At 43.9% G+C, this 16,300-nt stretch overlaps 1 pseudogene; it reads left to right on the forward strand.

The window, feature by feature from the left end:
• Positions 1 to 5,452: 5,452 nt before the first annotated feature.
• Positions 5,453 to 15,850, forward strand: LOC130113049 (uncharacterized; annotated as a pseudogene).
• Positions 15,851 to 16,300: the final 450 nt, after the last annotated feature.

The following is a 16,300-nucleotide window of genomic DNA, read 5'->3' on the forward strand; positions in this document are numbered from 1 at the left end:
AAAAAGAAACAGCATTCAGATAACTTCATTTAATATAAATTGTGATAAGGATTATTCTTTTTTAAAGAGTTCACTGTACAGTTTGACAGTTTCATTGCTTTTATAGTGTTTATAAGTTTGAGAGTCTTAATAATTTTTTTTTAAATTCACGTAAAAATACAGAGAAATTGGGGGGTAACTTTTGTTATTTTGCATATGTTAAATTTACAGAAACAGTGGGTTTACAATGAATTCGGTGTTAAATTTATCATGTTCAAAATGTGTAATGACAGTTTGACACTTGATTTTAATATTATGATTAGTTTGACACAATATATAATCTTTCATTCGTGTCCAAAAAGTAACTGAATGTATACTATGAACGCGTTAACGATTCCGGTTCATCACTGCAAAAAATCCATTTGTTTTCAATAAACTTGGAGAAAATAGATTTGTTGGATACATATTGCGTAAAATTTTGATGTGTACTTCTTTAATCTTGTTGGTAATACTGGATTTATATGACAACCAGTACCTATAAAAATGTCCCAAAAAGATTTTCCACTAGCAGTAATTTCCCTTTTTTCATAGAATGTATTATATATATATATGTTTATTGTTTCGTTTAGCATTCATAACGTCAATACCGTTTATCACCAGAGGGTTTTGAAACTGAAGATGACGTCTCATTAGATGGGATAGACCATTAGGAATAGCTTTCATTGCATAATTAAACTCTTTTCTCGTTACAGGAATGGATTTAAATAGAAGGAATCGTTCATAACTAAACAAAAAACAGTTGGCATCAACGAGATCACTTTCATGAATAATACCTTTATCAACTCAATTTCGCTTAAAGATAGAATTTTTCCCCCCAACAATTATGTCTCCATTATTCAATATGATGGTTTTATGTGGGGTAAAGTTATGTATGTAACATAACTTCCGAGCTAGCAGGGTCAGTTGATAAAATTTAGATATTTTTATAGGCAATTTAGTAATGTTAAAACTACCATTATTTTAGTTTAGTTTAGTTTATTCAGTTTATGTCGAACGTTAAAAAAAAAGAAATTTAAATTTAACAAAAATCAAAACAAGCAAACGATATCCTCATCAAACATTTGTTTCAAATCAGTTTGAAAAGGGGTAGGCAGAAGTTAAAAACTTTTCTAGTCCTACCCCGTTTTTCTGTTTTAATATTTCAACAGTGAACTGTGTGATTTAAATGAAAACTCGATCTTCTACCACCAGTGACCATGATGTCTAGCAAAGCAAACAAAGACAATTCATTCAACAGAACAAGAACAAAGCAAACGTTTAAACAACTCAAGAACAACTCAAACAAGGTGTCACAGCTCCATCCCATATCTGTTCAAAATATATTTTTTTTTTTTGTAATTTTTTTATTGGGTTTTAAAAGACAAAATATAACAAACAAGAACAGAGGGGGCATATAACAGTCCCCCCATCACATCCCCCTCCCTCCCAACAACACAGTCCCCTGAAGAAGGAAAAATAAATAAATGAAAATAAATAAATAATGGCATACATACATAAAAATACATAAAATACAAATAAAGATAAAAAATACATAGACAACATCAAGAGAAAAAGAAAAAAGGGGGGGGCAGGTACAGACAAGAAAAAGTAAACAAAACATTATTTTTAAAGAGTCTTTTAAATTTGATTATTGTTTCACATGTTTTCATTTCATCACTGTAATTGTTCCATATCTTGACTCCTTTGGTTGTGACACAATGATATTTTGCATTTGTCCTTACCAGGTTTTGTTTAAACGTACAAATTCCTCTCAGGTCATAACTGCTTTCCCTCAACTGGAACAGCCCCTGGATACTGTTGGATACTTTATGATTTAACACTTTGTACATGATTTGAGCGGTTTTAAAGTCCACTAGCTCTTTGAATTTTAGTGTTTTTAGTTTGATAAAGAGTTGGTTTGTTGGTTCTCTGTAATTGGCTTTGTTTACTATCCTTATGGCTCTTTTTTGAATAATGAAGATTGAATCAGTGTTGGTTTTATATGTGTTCCCCCACACTTCCACAGTAGGTGATGTATGGAAGTATGAGGGAACAGTACAAGGTGTAAAGTGAAGCTTGATTTAGAAGATGTTTGACTTTGAATAGTATTGTGATTGATTTGGAAGTAGAAAATAAATACCACCAAATTTTCCAAATATATTGTTTGGAATTAAAATACCGAATAAAAATTGGGGCTTAATTACATTCCTTAATCCATTTTACTTTAAGTGTGTTATTTAAAGCGATAAAATTTAATAAAATCCACCTTCTCGTCTGGGCCCTGAAAGTTTTTTTTTTTTTTTTTTAGATGGTCGTGTCCCCAAGCAATATGTTGTTGATGTCCTTACATGTTGAGTCTTGGACAAACATCGATAGAGGAAGATAAACTTGAAATACCTTCGGCCTTGGTGAAGAAACTCTACCAGAAATAGACAAGTTGTTGTCTGGTTGACATATATCTTTACTTACATCAATACCTAAATATTTGACAGTTTTCTTCACCAGCGTGCTGCGTATTCTTTCATCATCTGTATTAATTAGGCATCAGATGTCACATTTTCCCATGTTAACATGCAACCTGAAGCCTTCAAAAACCCATTAATCGGTTATATAGTTAATTTAATTTGGTGTTAATCTTTCAGAAACAAAGCTGCATCATCTGCTAGTTGTGTAATTTGAATTTCCTGCTGAAATATTGGGACTGTTTAAAACCTTTAAGGAAAGTAACTCTGCTGCAATTAGGAATAAAAAGGGAGAGATTGGACAGCCATGATGCTCTGATCTATAAACAGGAAACCTTTTGGAGGTATAGATCATTGATTAAATAACTGTTGATTTCCTCACGAGATAGAGTTTTCCTCAAACCCATACAAATCTAAAACTTTATATATAAATGGGTGTTCCACTGTACCAAACGCTTCATAGAAGTTGAGAAATACAATGATCACCTGTGACACCACATACTCTGAATAGTCGAGTCAATCTAAAGACAATCTTATATTGTTACTTATATGACGATTAGCCATGAAACCTGTTTGGGTTTCATTTATAATATTTTCAAGATTTCTTTTTAGATGTCTAGCAAATACGCGCAAATAATTTATAATCTACATTTAGAAGTGTGATCATTCTCCAGTTTTCTATCGACAGAGAATCTTTCTTCGGTTTAGGTAATAAATTAATTAATCCTTGTTTCATTGTTGTTGTCATGTTATTGATACATTCTCTGTACATTTCCATCAATGGGGCTTCAAAAACATCCCAAAAGCACAAGTAAAATTCAGTAGATAAACCATCAATCAGGAGATTTCCCAGTTTTCATGTTTCAAGGCATCCACAATTTCATAGTTTAAAACAGGTGTTTCACATTAGTTTTGAACTGTTCTGAAATGGTAGGAATAAATATATATATGTGTGTGTGTGTGTGTGTGTGTATAGTATATATATATATATATATATATATATATATATATATATATATATATATATACACTACCGTTCAAAAGTTTGGGATCACCCAAACAATTTTGTGTTTTCCATGAAAAGTCACACTTATTCACCACCATATGTTGTGAAATGAATAGAAAATAGAGTCAAGACATTGACAAGGTTAGAAATAATGATTTGTATTTGAAATAAGATTTTTTTTACATCAAACTTTGCTTTCGTCAAAGAATCCTCCATTTGCAGCAATTACAGCATTGCAGACCTTTGGCATTCTAGCTGTTAATTTGTTGAGGTAATCTGGAGAAATTGCACCCCACGCTTCCAGAAGCAGCTCCCACAAGTTGGATTTGTTGGATGGGCACTTCTTGCGTACCATACGGTCAAGCTGCTCCCACAACAGCTCAATGGGGTTCAGATCTGGTGACTGCGCTGGCCACTCCATTACCGATAGAATACCAGCTGCCTGCTTCTGCTCTAAATAGTTCTTGCACAATTTGGAGGTGTGTTTAGGGTCATTGTCCTGTTGTAGGATGAAATTGGCTCCAATCAAGCGCTGTCCACTGGGTATGGCATGGCGTTGCAAAATGGAGTGATAGCCTTCCTTATTCAGAATCCCTTTTACCCTGTACAAATCTCCCACCTTACCAGCACCAAAGCAACCCCAGACCATCACATTACCTCCACCATGCTTAACAGATGGCGTCAGGCATTCTTCCAGCATCTTTTCATTTGTTCTGCGTCTCACAAACGTTCTTCTTTGTGATCCAAACACCTCAAACTTGGATTCATCCGTCCACAACACTTTTTTCCAGTCTTCCTCTGTCCAATGTCTGTGTTCTTTTGCCCATCTTAATCTTTTTCTTTTATTGGTCAGTCTCAGATATGGCTTTTTCTTTGCCACTCTGCCCTGAAGCCCAGAATCCCGCAGCCGCCTCTTCACTGTAGATGTTGACACTGGTGTTTTGCGGGTACTATTTAATGAAGATGCCAGTTGGGGACCTGTGAGGCGTCTGTTTCTCAAACTAGAGACTCTAATGTACTTATCTTCTTGCTCAGTTGTGCAACGCGGCCTCCCACTTCTTTTTCTACTCTGGTTAGAGCCTGTTTGTGCTGTCCTCTGAAGGGAGTAGTACACACCGGTGTAGGAAATCTTCAATTTCTTAGCAATTTCTCGCATGGAATAGCCTTCATTTCTAAGAACAAGAATAGACTGTCGAGTTTCAGATGAAAGTTCTCTTTTTCTGGCCATTTTGAGCGTTTAATTGACCCCACAAATGTGATGCTCCAGAAACTCAATCTGCTCAAAGGAAGGTCAGTTTTGTAGCTTCTGTAACGAGCTAAACTGTTTTCAGATGTGTGAACATGATTGCACAAGGGTTTTCTAATCATCAATTAGCCTTCTGAGCCAATGAGCAAACACATTGTACCATTAGAACACTGGAGTGATAGTTGCTTGAAATGGGCCTCTATACACCTATGTAGATATTGCACCAAAAACCAGACATTTGCAGCTAGAATAGTCATTTACCACATTAGCAATGTATAGAGTGTATTTCTTTAAAGTTAAGACTAGTTTAAAGTTATCTTCATTGAAAAGTACAGTGCTTTTCCTTCAAAAATATGGACATTTCAATGTGATCCCAAACTTTTGAACGGTAGTGTATATATATATATGCTTTAATGTTATTTAAGAATTCACCACAATCTTCTGGTTTAAACCTGGACTTATATATATATATATTTTAATAAAAAGATCCTATATATTCTGCTATTTCTTTGGGATTAGTACTAATGCAAGAACGCGCATAGCCTTAAAATCCATCAGGCCCGAATGAAATGTTTGGTGCAGGGTGGAGCAGCACAATGCACAGGATCCACTCCTGGTGAGATGCAGGAGGAGACCAGCCTGGAGACACCCCACAGAGCCCAGAACCTCCACGTGTTAAGCTCTCTGGCTCCAAGCAGAGTAGTTCAGCAGAGTCAAATCAAGTGGCCTCCAGCAAGCCAGCACAGAGAGTGGTGCCAGTTTGACGAGGATGCAGCCAGAATCATCATGTCAACAGCAAAGGGAGACACAGACAGATGACTTCTGATGATGACAACCATCACTGTCAGTTTTGCAGCAGAGAGGTTTGGTGTTGAAGAGGGCAAGACCACCAGACCCAACTACATCATGAACCGAAGGGCAGAAAAGATCCACCAACTGCGGCAAGAGCTTCGGACTCTGGGAAGGCAGTTCAAGGTAGCAACTGAGGAGGAGAAACCATCACTAGCTGGGCTCCATTACATTAACAGGAAGAAGCTCATGACCCTGTGCAGAGCAGAATGCCACAGGAGACCAAGGAGAGAGCGAGTCAGGAAGCGTATTGTGTTTATAGCTGATCCATTTGAATTCACAAGGTAGCTGTTAGGGCAGAAGTGCAGCAGTCATCTTTCCTGCTGCAAAGAAGAGGTAGACCACTTCCTGCATAACACTCTGAGTGACCCTGATAGAGAGCAAGAGCTAGGGGCCCACAGAGCCCTTTTGGACATACCAGCCACCACGGTGGAGTTCAGCACCAGAAAGCCCACCTTGATGGAAGTCCAGGAGCTGGTTACTACAGCCAGAGCCAGCTCTGTTCTGGGACCCAGTGGAGTACCATATAACGTGTACAAGCATTGCCCAGAGCTCCTCAGTATCTTCTGGAAAATTCTGCGGGTGATTTGGCACAGGGGAACTGTAGTGGACCAGTGCAGGAAGGCAGAGGGAGTCTGGATACCAAAGAAAGAGTACTCAAACAAGCTGGAGCAGTTCAGATCCATCTCACTCCTCAGTGTGGAAGGGAAAATCTTATTCAGTGTCCTATCCAGAAGGATGACAGACATCCTCCATAAGAACGCCATCATTGATACTTCGGTACAGAAAGGTGGCATTCCTGGAGTTCCAGGGTGCCTAGAACACACCGGAGTTGTCACCCAGCTGATCAGGGAGGCACACTAAGGGAAGGGTGATCTAGTTGTGCTTTGGCTTGACCTTGCCAATGCATATGACTTAATACCCCACATACTGACTGAGACTACCCTGGACCGACACCATGTACCCAGTAACATCAAGGACCTCATCCTAAACTACTACAGGACCTTCAAGCTCTGAGCCATTTCTGAGAACACAACATCTGACTGGCACTGGCTTGAGAAGGGGATTATAACTGAAAGTAGCATCTCAGTTACACTCTTCACCCTTGCCATGAATATGGTGGTCAAGGCAGCTGAAATTGAGTGCAGAGGCCCTCTGTCCAAGTCTGGCATTCTGTAGCCTCCCATCAAAACCTTTATGGATGACCTCACTGTCCCCACATCATCGGTGCCTGGTGGTGGGTGGCTGTTCCAGGGCCAGGAGAAGCTCATCTCCTGGACGAGGATGAGTTTTAAACCAGCCAAATGCAGAGTCATGGTGTTGAAGAGGGGCAAAGTGGTGGACTGGTTTTGTTTCTTTTTAGATGGCATTGCAATCCCATCCATTACTGAGAAATCAGTCAAGAGTCTAGACAAGATATTTCACTGTAGCCTTAGGGATACAGCGGCAATCCAAGCAACCATCAAGGAGCTTGAGACTTGGCTCACCACAGTAGACAAGTCTGGCCTACCTGGCAGGTTCAAGGCTTGGTTTTACCAACAGGGCATCTTACCCAAAGTCCTTTGGTCTCTGCTGGTTTATGAGGTAACCATGTCGACAGTGGAGACCTTGGAGAGGAAGATCAGTAGCCACCTCCAGAGATGGCTGGGTCTGCTGTGTAGCCTTAGCAGTGCAGCACTGTATGGGAGGAGCAACATACTCCAGCTCCCTATCAGCAGCCTCAACAAGAAGGTCGGGGTTTTTTGCACAAGAGAGGCAAGGCTCTATCGGGACTCCAGGGACTCTAGAGTGGCTTCAGCAGGCATTATGGTGCAGACAGGGAGGAAGTAAAGAGCCCAGGAAGGCCTGGAGATAGCAGAGTCTCAGCTGAGACACAGGGCTTTGGTGGGCACGATGGCAACTGGATGGGCAGGGCTGGGAGCCATCCCACAACCTTGTTATGATAAGGCCCATGGCAAGGACAAATGCCATCTAGTCCTGGAGGAGGTACAGGCAGGTGTTAAGGAGGAAAGGACCAGCAGAATGGTGGGCATGCAGCAGCAGGGAGCATGGACAAGGTGGGAGGGTGGGCTGGAGAGGAAGATATCCTGGGCCGATATCTGGCAGGCAGAACTGCAGCGGATCAAGTTCATGGTACAAGTCATGTATGATGTTCTACCTCGCCCAGCAATCCTGCATCTCTGGGCCAAGCTCGGTTCTAAATCTTGTCCTCTGTGCCCTGGAAAAGGTTCACTCAAGCACATCCTCAGCAGCTGCACGTCAGCCCTGGGGGAGGGCCGATACCACTGGCAAAATTACTAGGTGCTGACTGAAGACAGTCACAGAGGCCACCTCCAAAGCCGTGACCAACAACAAGCAAGTCCACGGACAGAGGACCATTGCCTTTGTCAGAGCTGGTGAGAAGCCTCAGTCACAGCCCAGATCAGCAGCCGGTCTCCTCACCTCTGCATCAGACTGGAAGCTGTGAGTCGAGTTGGTGGGCAACTCAGGTTCCCGGACCAGATTATGACAACTTCATTGAGGCCAGATGTAGTGCTATCATCAGCCTCTTCAAAACAGGTGCTCCTTATAGAGCTGACATTTCCCTGGGAGGACCGGATGGAAGAGGCAAATGAGCGGAAGCAGTCCAAGTACCAGGAGCTGGTGGATCAGTGCCAGAGGAGAGGCTGGAAGGTGCATTGTGAGCCCTTTCAAGTGGGGTGTAGAGGCTTTGCTGGCCACTCACTGTGCAAGGTCTACACTCTACTTGGCATCACTGGGGCTGCAAAAAGGAAAGCCATCAAGTCTTCCACAGAGCCTGCAGAGAGGGCCTCCAGATGGCTTTGGATCAGAAGGGGTGATCTGTGGGCCAATGCTGTTGGGACACAAGCCAGGGCCTGATCAACTATGGCTGTGTCGTCTGAGCAAGAGTGTATGAAGTTGAAAGAGTATGAAGTTGAAAGAACCGAAACACTTGAGGACCTCAGGAAACATCACTGATGATACGTATGTCCCAGTGCACCCTCGGATGTATCTTCCAATCTGCTGTTGTTTATTTTCAATGTCAAAATATTATTTCTTTTACAATTAAATTTTTCCAATGCAAAAAAAAGCTGGCGTTTTACTCACTATTTTCTAACCATCTTGCCCTGGATCATGTGAGGGCTCCTTTAGCAGCATCAACATATAATTTATCTATTTTGTTCTGGAGTTGCATTAGTTTTAATTTCTCGTTTTCTGATAGTCTTTGTTATGGTTTCACCTTCACAACCCCCGCAACCTACCGCTTCCGTTCCCCCTGGACCTCCACGGCGCTCGGCTTCGCCTGAGTGTCCACTCCTCACCACCAGAGCTGGGGCGCGTTCACGTTCCCCATCACCGGACCCAGACCCTGAGGTCCCCAGCACCTCCCAACCGGCACGGCGCGCCCTTCGGCGCCACTGATGCCATCTGCTGGCAGACCGGCAGCACGGCTTCCCTTCGCTGTTCCCCATCTACAATCACGTCTACCCCTACAAGAACCTGGCCTTCTCTCAAACTCATTTCCAGATCTCCCCATAGGATACCTCTGACCTGTTGCGCAGAGCCGGCCAACCAACCAACCAACCAACCAACCTCCCTCCCTCCTTGGACTACCACTTTGGCTGGTACACTTACACAACGGCCCATTCACATTTTACACACACTTAGGATAATTTACACTAACACATAGCTAGACACATTACCGCCTGTCACTACACATAGCATATTCACACACAACATTAACAACAACTATCTGAGCACCATACACATCCCGCATTTCTCTCTCCCCTACTATTTTTTCCCTTTGTTTAATTTTCATTAAACGTTACTAGGAGCAGCCCGCCTTCCGTGTGGTCGTCTGGGTCCTCCTGCACAACCCGTAGCAAGTCTTTATTCAATAAAACCTTCAAATTTTCCATAATTTCTCCAGTTCTCTCACCTCTTCTCACCCCTTCAAGAACTGCTACCCTGTTGCTTGCTCTTAGCACTTATTGTATTCACTCATTTAAAAAAAAACAGATAAAATCTCTTCCTTGCGCTTTCACTTTAGCACTGGTTTTGCTCTTGGATGCTTGTTTAGATGCACTTATGACCTCTGATGACTAGTAGTTCTCCTGATTTCCTACGTTAAATGATGCACTTATTGTAAGTCGCTTTGGATGACTGTAATGTTCGCCTTGTAAACGTCTATGCCCCTAATGGGGATAACGACAGAGTCCATAAACAGCTGTTCCCCGACCTGCCTGATATGTCTTCACAGTTCCTTATTTTGGAAGAAATTTTAATTGTTGGCTTGCTCCTCTAAGGAGACTACCTCGCTTTTGAAATCGGCTACGACAGTTGACATAAGAACTTAGTCTGAATTGGTTATCTCTGACCCCTGGCCACACCTTAATCCTAACAGCAGGAAATATTCTTGCTTCTCTCGAGTACACCGCACTTTTACAGGTATCGACGATTTTCTCACTGATGACAGAGTTTTCTCATCAGTAAGCTCATGCTCATACAATGCGATATTGATATCTGGCCGTGCCCCTCTCATTGGGAATCTTCGTTTTAGAGATGTAGATAACCCACACCCTTTTGTGGCATTCGAAAACCTGCTCGCTATCAAATGACGATTTTGTAACATTTCTTCATAACCAAATAGATTTGTTCCTGTACACAAGCAAAACTCCAGATATCTCTGCATCTACACTCACTGAAAGACAACCCGGGAGGTGAACATGGAGAGAGTTGGGGATCCCTTTTGGAGTCTTGCAGAAAGACGTTCAGGTAGACGTCAAAATCCTACACTTGGCTGTCACCCCCCCCTCTCTAGTTGTACAGGTTATATGTGCTTAGGCTGGTGGTGATGATGGATCGTTCAAGGAGACTAAGCAGTTTGGAAGATGGGTTACCACTGCTCACACTGAGCTTTTCCTGGCACTGGCGCGGACGCTGCTGTGTGACGTCAGCACGGTCCCATCTGTACTCACGCCACTTGTGTTTGAAAAGGTTGTTGGCGGGCTGCTTTCGTCTGTGGCTTTGTTATCTATGTTCTCTAAATTAATTTGCATTGTGGACAGAGTCTTTTGGTAACGCTTTGCCTTAAGTGCATGTAATAAATATGAGTTAATATGTAATAAGGCCCTCATAAGTCCTTATAAAATACTTATCAACGTTATTAAGCGTTAATCAGTCAATAAGTGTTTAGTTAATAGGTAATAAAGCCCTTATAAGACATAACGTTTACATTTTGTGGACTATCAAAATTCGTTTAATAACGTTTAAATATGCTACTTGTAAAGTTTTATGCAGATTGGATTTACAGCCTAAGAAGTGTGGCAAGTAGGTTCTGTAAACTTTGCAAGCGCCGCTAGTGGCCAATGACGTGTTTCTGACGCTAGTATTAACCCTGGTTGTCTTATTAACACACGTTAATGTTAATAAGCATTTTATAACCACTGGGCGGCACGGTGGCCCGGTGGTTAGCGCGGTTCCCTCACAGTTAAGAAGGTTCTGGGTTCGAACCCCGGAGTTGTCCAACCTTGGGGGGGGGGGTTCATCCCGAGGTCGTCTCTCCTGTGTGAGTTTGAAGTTCTCCCCGTGTCTGCGGTGGGGTTTCTCCGGGTGCTCTGGTTTCCCCCAGCATCAAAAAGACATGCCTGTTAGGGTTAATACTCCTGCCTGTGCCCCTGAGCAAGGCAATGGGAAGGAACTGGAGCTGGTCCCGGGCGCTGCATGAAGGCGGCAGCCCCACACGGATCAGAGCTAGGATGCCTTAATTTGCAGTGAATGAATTTCCCCAAGGGGATTAACAGAGGAAACTTAAATATAAGGACTTTTAAGTCAGGTCAATTTTTATCTGTATAGTCCAGTATCACAAATCATGCCTCAGGGGACAAGCAAGACCACCTCCTGTCGTTAGACCCTTCCCAATAGGAAGAAACCTCAGGGGAGCGCAAGAGAGGAGGGGGTCTCTCTCCCAAGACGGACAACGTGCAATGGATGCTGTGTTTACACAACTTGCAGAATACAACACTGAAAGAGAACAGCAGAATTATAATGGACTTATTACCTCCCCACTAACACTTATTACACCCACTTAATGTAAAAGCGTTACCAATCTTTTTATATGAATTTATGCCCTTGCTGAAGCGGAAAGGATTTGCCTCTTTTTCAAGGAAAAGTGGCAGTTGTCATTTTCAGTAACCATAACAGCGCAAATATTGACATGGAAAATGTGGTTAATAATGTGTTAATTAAATATAGTGTTTAGCCTCATATCAAGTGGGAGACTACTGAGCTACAAAACCGATTTAGAGAAGCTTTAAAATACACCCCCCCCCCCAAAGTCTTTGAATTGCAGAGTGTCGTGTCATTATTTTCCTTTTTTTGTTTTTTCTTCCTGGGGAAGGACACCCCAGGACCCCCCGCTCGTTTCTGGCTGCCATGACACCCTCGAGGTTTAATTCACTGACGTGCGCTGTTAAAACACAGGCGAGTCTGTAGCAACGTAACGTCTAACCAGTTGTCGAAGCCCCTGATCTCTCTCTCTCTCTCTCTCTCTCTCTCTCTCTCCTCTCTCTCTCTCTCTCCTCTCTCTCTCTCTCTCTCTCTCTCTCTCTGTGTCTGTCCTCACGCACGCAATTGCGCTGGGTCTCATTTTTGTTTTACCCCCCCTCTCTCTCACTCACTCATTCACTCACTGTCTCACGCACGCATGCGCTGTCTACATTTTGTTTTACCCCCCCCTCTCACTCAGTCTCACGTACGCATGCGCTGTCTCATTTTGTTTTACCCCCTCTCAGCGCTCTCTCTCTCTCTCGTGCGCTCTCTCTCTCTCTCTCTCTCTCTCTCTCTCTCTCTCTCTCTCTCTCTCTCTCTGTCTCACGCACGCATGCGCTGTGTCTCATTTTGTTTTACCCCCCCTCACTCACTGTCTCACGTACGCATGCGCTGTCTCATTTTGTTTTACCCCCTCTCGCGCTCTCTCTCTCTCGTGCGCGCCTCTCTCTCTCTCATGCGCGCGCTCCTCTCTCTCTCTCTCGTCTGTCATCACGCACGCATGCGCTGTCTCATTTTGCCCCCCCCCTCTCTCACTCACTGTCTCACGCACGCATGCGCTGTCTCATTTTGTTTTACCCCCCCCTCTCACTCGCTGTCTCACGTACGCATGCGCTGTCTCGTTTTGTTTTACCCCTCTCGCGCTCTCTCTCTCTCGTGCGCGCGCTCTCTCTCTCGTGCGCGCTCTCTCTCTGTCGCGCCCACTCCACACACGCATGCGCTGTGTCTAATTTTGTTTCTCTGTTTTCTATTTTGTATTTGAGTATTTATTTGTTCGTGTCTTGAAGATGGCTGTATCTTTTGTAAATGGCTCGCTGAATGGTTGATAAAGTGGAGTTACTTCAGAGGAGGTCTCTCTCTCCAGTAGCACCGTGGCGTGACGTATGACGTCACGTCGCCTGCTGGCTAATCAAATTCGAGTCACCAGGTGAAACCCAGGTGAGAGCTCTGATAATCACAGGCTATTTCCCCCCGTGGTTAAGCCACCTTAATCAGCGCAGAAGAAGGGAGGAGACGAGTTGACTAAAATAGCTGCCGGGCGTGAGATACTCCGGATATGACGTCCGCAACACCAACAGTCATAGAAAGTCAACAATAAGCTCAGCTACTGTCCAGCTCAAAACCAGCCCTTGAGAATACACCGACTTTTATACAAAAGGAGTGCACTTTGACAGGAATGTGTTGTTTATTTATTCTTTTGTCCATTTATTTATTTAGAAAATAACTCTGTGTGACTGCAGTGGGCTAAGGAATGAAACCTCTACATGCAGGACAGGATAACCTGGTGTGATGAACTCTGTTTCCTGCTGTTGCACCCTATGGAAACAGCCGTGTTTATTGCTGCCTGGTGGTGGAGGTGTAATGAGGTGGGGTGTGCGTTCATGTCCCCCTCTGGGCCATTGATAACCCTGAAAACCTTTCATTGCCACAGGATATCTGAGATACACTGCCAACCGTGCGCATTTTAAGACATCAGTGTCTCCGTATGCAAATAGTTTTTTTTTCCTGGTTTCAAGCCACTAGGTTTGTTTTCTAGGAACAGTTTTACAGAAGTTTCAACAGTGAATTCAGTTTCATGCAGTGGGCTGCCCAGTCACCAGATTTCCAGATGGCGCATCAAGATGGACTGACCAAGCTATTTGACCTGACCAAATACTGACCATGTGGCTTGGCTGGGGTAGTGATTGTACTGCTGCCTCACGGTTCGATTCCCTGCCTGGGGCATGGTTGGCACTGGGGGAGTTTGCATGTTCTCCCCAGGCCTGTCGGTGTGGGGCGGCTGTCTATGTGTACGCTCCATGTTCTCCCTGTGCTCAGGTGGGCTATCTCCTGACCTAGGGCCTTTCTATGTAGAGTTGGCACGTTCTCCCCGTGCCCACGTGGGTTTCCTCCAACATCAAAAAAAGAACCCAAATAAAACGCGCAGAAGGTTGTCCTGTCTCTGGCCATGACATTGGACATCCACCTGGAATTGGTCTCTTGATGCTGAAGTAAGAAGGGCTACCCACTGCCCCTGGAGGAAGGACAGCGAGGATGGGAAAATTCAGAGGAAACATTTCTTCAGCACCATTCCCTGCGGGTGGGATTCAGTGTGTAAGACAAATAAAGTCTCTTCTATTTGAAGCAGAGATCGCCCACCACCAGCCAACTCAGTGCAGCTATGAAGAGTGTCAGGAGTTAGCATGGGCTCGCATTCCTGTGTAATGCTTCCAGCACCGCTTTGAGTCCATGTTCTGACAAACTGAGGCTGTTCTGATGCAAAGAAAACCATGAACACGTCCATATATACTCTCTGTAGCACACACCTACTTTGCAAGTTAGGTGTCCATTGTGTAAGGCTCTAAGTATTTGCAAAGTTTGCATAGTCCAAACTTGATAGCTACTGTAATGCTTTTCTTATCAAGCTATGAGGTAACTGGTTGCACTAAACTGTAGGAGCTACCTGCCTGTCATCAGATATCTGCTCATGCAACAAGTTTTTGCAGCAGTTTTCTGGGGTTATTACCTAACACACCGAGGCTCTCCTGATCCTTCGTTGCCTCCGTTTGAGTTTTGCACCCCATGACTATTGGTTGAACATAACCAACTTTAGGCTGGAGCTAGCCAGAGCTCAGCACCAAGCTCCATACATCAGATGGAGGTGAGCCCCAGCACTTCATTTCTACATTAATTTTTCACTACCCTACTGTTTAAACAGCCAATTTAGGTTAACCATTAAAAGGGGAAAAGATTAGGTATCATTTTATCTTGGTAATCAAAGTTTACAATGACATCCTCGTGTTAGAGAGCGGGCTGCTCTTCTCACCGGACTCCCTATTTGTACACATTTTCACTCAGAGGTTAATGTTTGATTAAAATAAGAGTTAAGGTTAGGTTAAGGCTCGGGCCAGGAAGGCTGCAGAGTGGCTAAAATGTAGGAGACAGACTCAAAACTTTCTCTGTAGCAAATTTATGGGGCAGCCGGGAACCCGCCGCAGCCCGGGCGCGAACCGGGGCGACTATGTTAACCAGTCAACTAAAGGGTGTACAAAGCAAAAGGAACAAATTACCAGTTAACTGAACAAAACTCAACTCATAACAGTTGAGCATGAATTAGCAATGAATTCTTAACTAATGAGGTCATACCTCAACGTTTCTAAAGCCCATTTAACCGGTAGAGCTCCCTTTTCACAATGTAGTATCTCACTTCCCTTGGAAAGCGTCTGTGGCTTATGTACTGTACCGGCATCTGACTCTTCCTCTTCTTCTTCGGCTTGTTCCCTGTTTCCCAGGGGTCCGCCACAGCGGAATCGACAGTTTCTATCGGTACCCTGTGAGGGCACAACACCGATGGCGGTCTTGTCAATCCGCATAATGACAAGACCGCATCTGACTCTTCCATTCTTCATGAATCCTTGGACTTCTCCAGTCAGGGAACCTCACTTGACTGAAATGTTCTCCGCTGGATGCCCCCAGTGGCTGGGAATCAGGCCTCTCCCAAATAGCTTGGTTGTCAGAGTACTCTGCCTTGAGCTCGGCGGAGGGGTTAGAGACTTCTGCTGCACCTTCCAACAACTGCGGACACTCCTGATGGTCCTGCTGCACCCCCTGCTGAAGCTGGGCACACTGCTGCTGGACTCGATTCCACCTCTGCTCCTGCTGCTCGCCTTCCTGCTACCATCCTGGTACCCCTGTCAGACTGCTTCCGCACTAGATGTCACCAAAGACTGGACAGTTTAGCCGCACTTTCTTGCTCCTGGGGGGCGACTACCTGCTGCCCTCTGCTGGTCACAGACATCCAGGAACACTTTAGGTCATTTGTTGGCAGTTTCTTCTGTCTGGGTGTCATTTTCTTCACTGCCTCCTACTGCCTTGACCCACTACTGCCACCAGCTGTCGGGAAGCCCGGCCAGAGTAGCTAAAATGTAGGGGGCAGACTCAAAACTGTTTCTATTAAACAAAAGTGATTTATTTACAGGGTGTAGCTACATGTGAAACAAAAGAATATGTACAAAGCAGAAGGAACAAATTAACGGTCAACTTGGCTTAACTGAGCAAAACTCAACTCATAACAATTGAGCTTAAATTCACGTCATGTGCACGCAACTACACCCTGACGTCCTACAACTCCACAGCAACTGCTTAGATACCCCCGGAGTCAAATCAGCTGCACATGAATTTAGGCTGCAC

Source organism: Lampris incognitus, chromosome 5 (assembly GCF_029633865.1).
Source record: "Lampris incognitus isolate fLamInc1 chromosome 5, fLamInc1.hap2, whole genome shotgun sequence".
Classification (NCBI taxonomy): domain Eukaryota; kingdom Metazoa; phylum Chordata; class Actinopteri; order Lampriformes; family Lampridae; genus Lampris; species Lampris incognitus.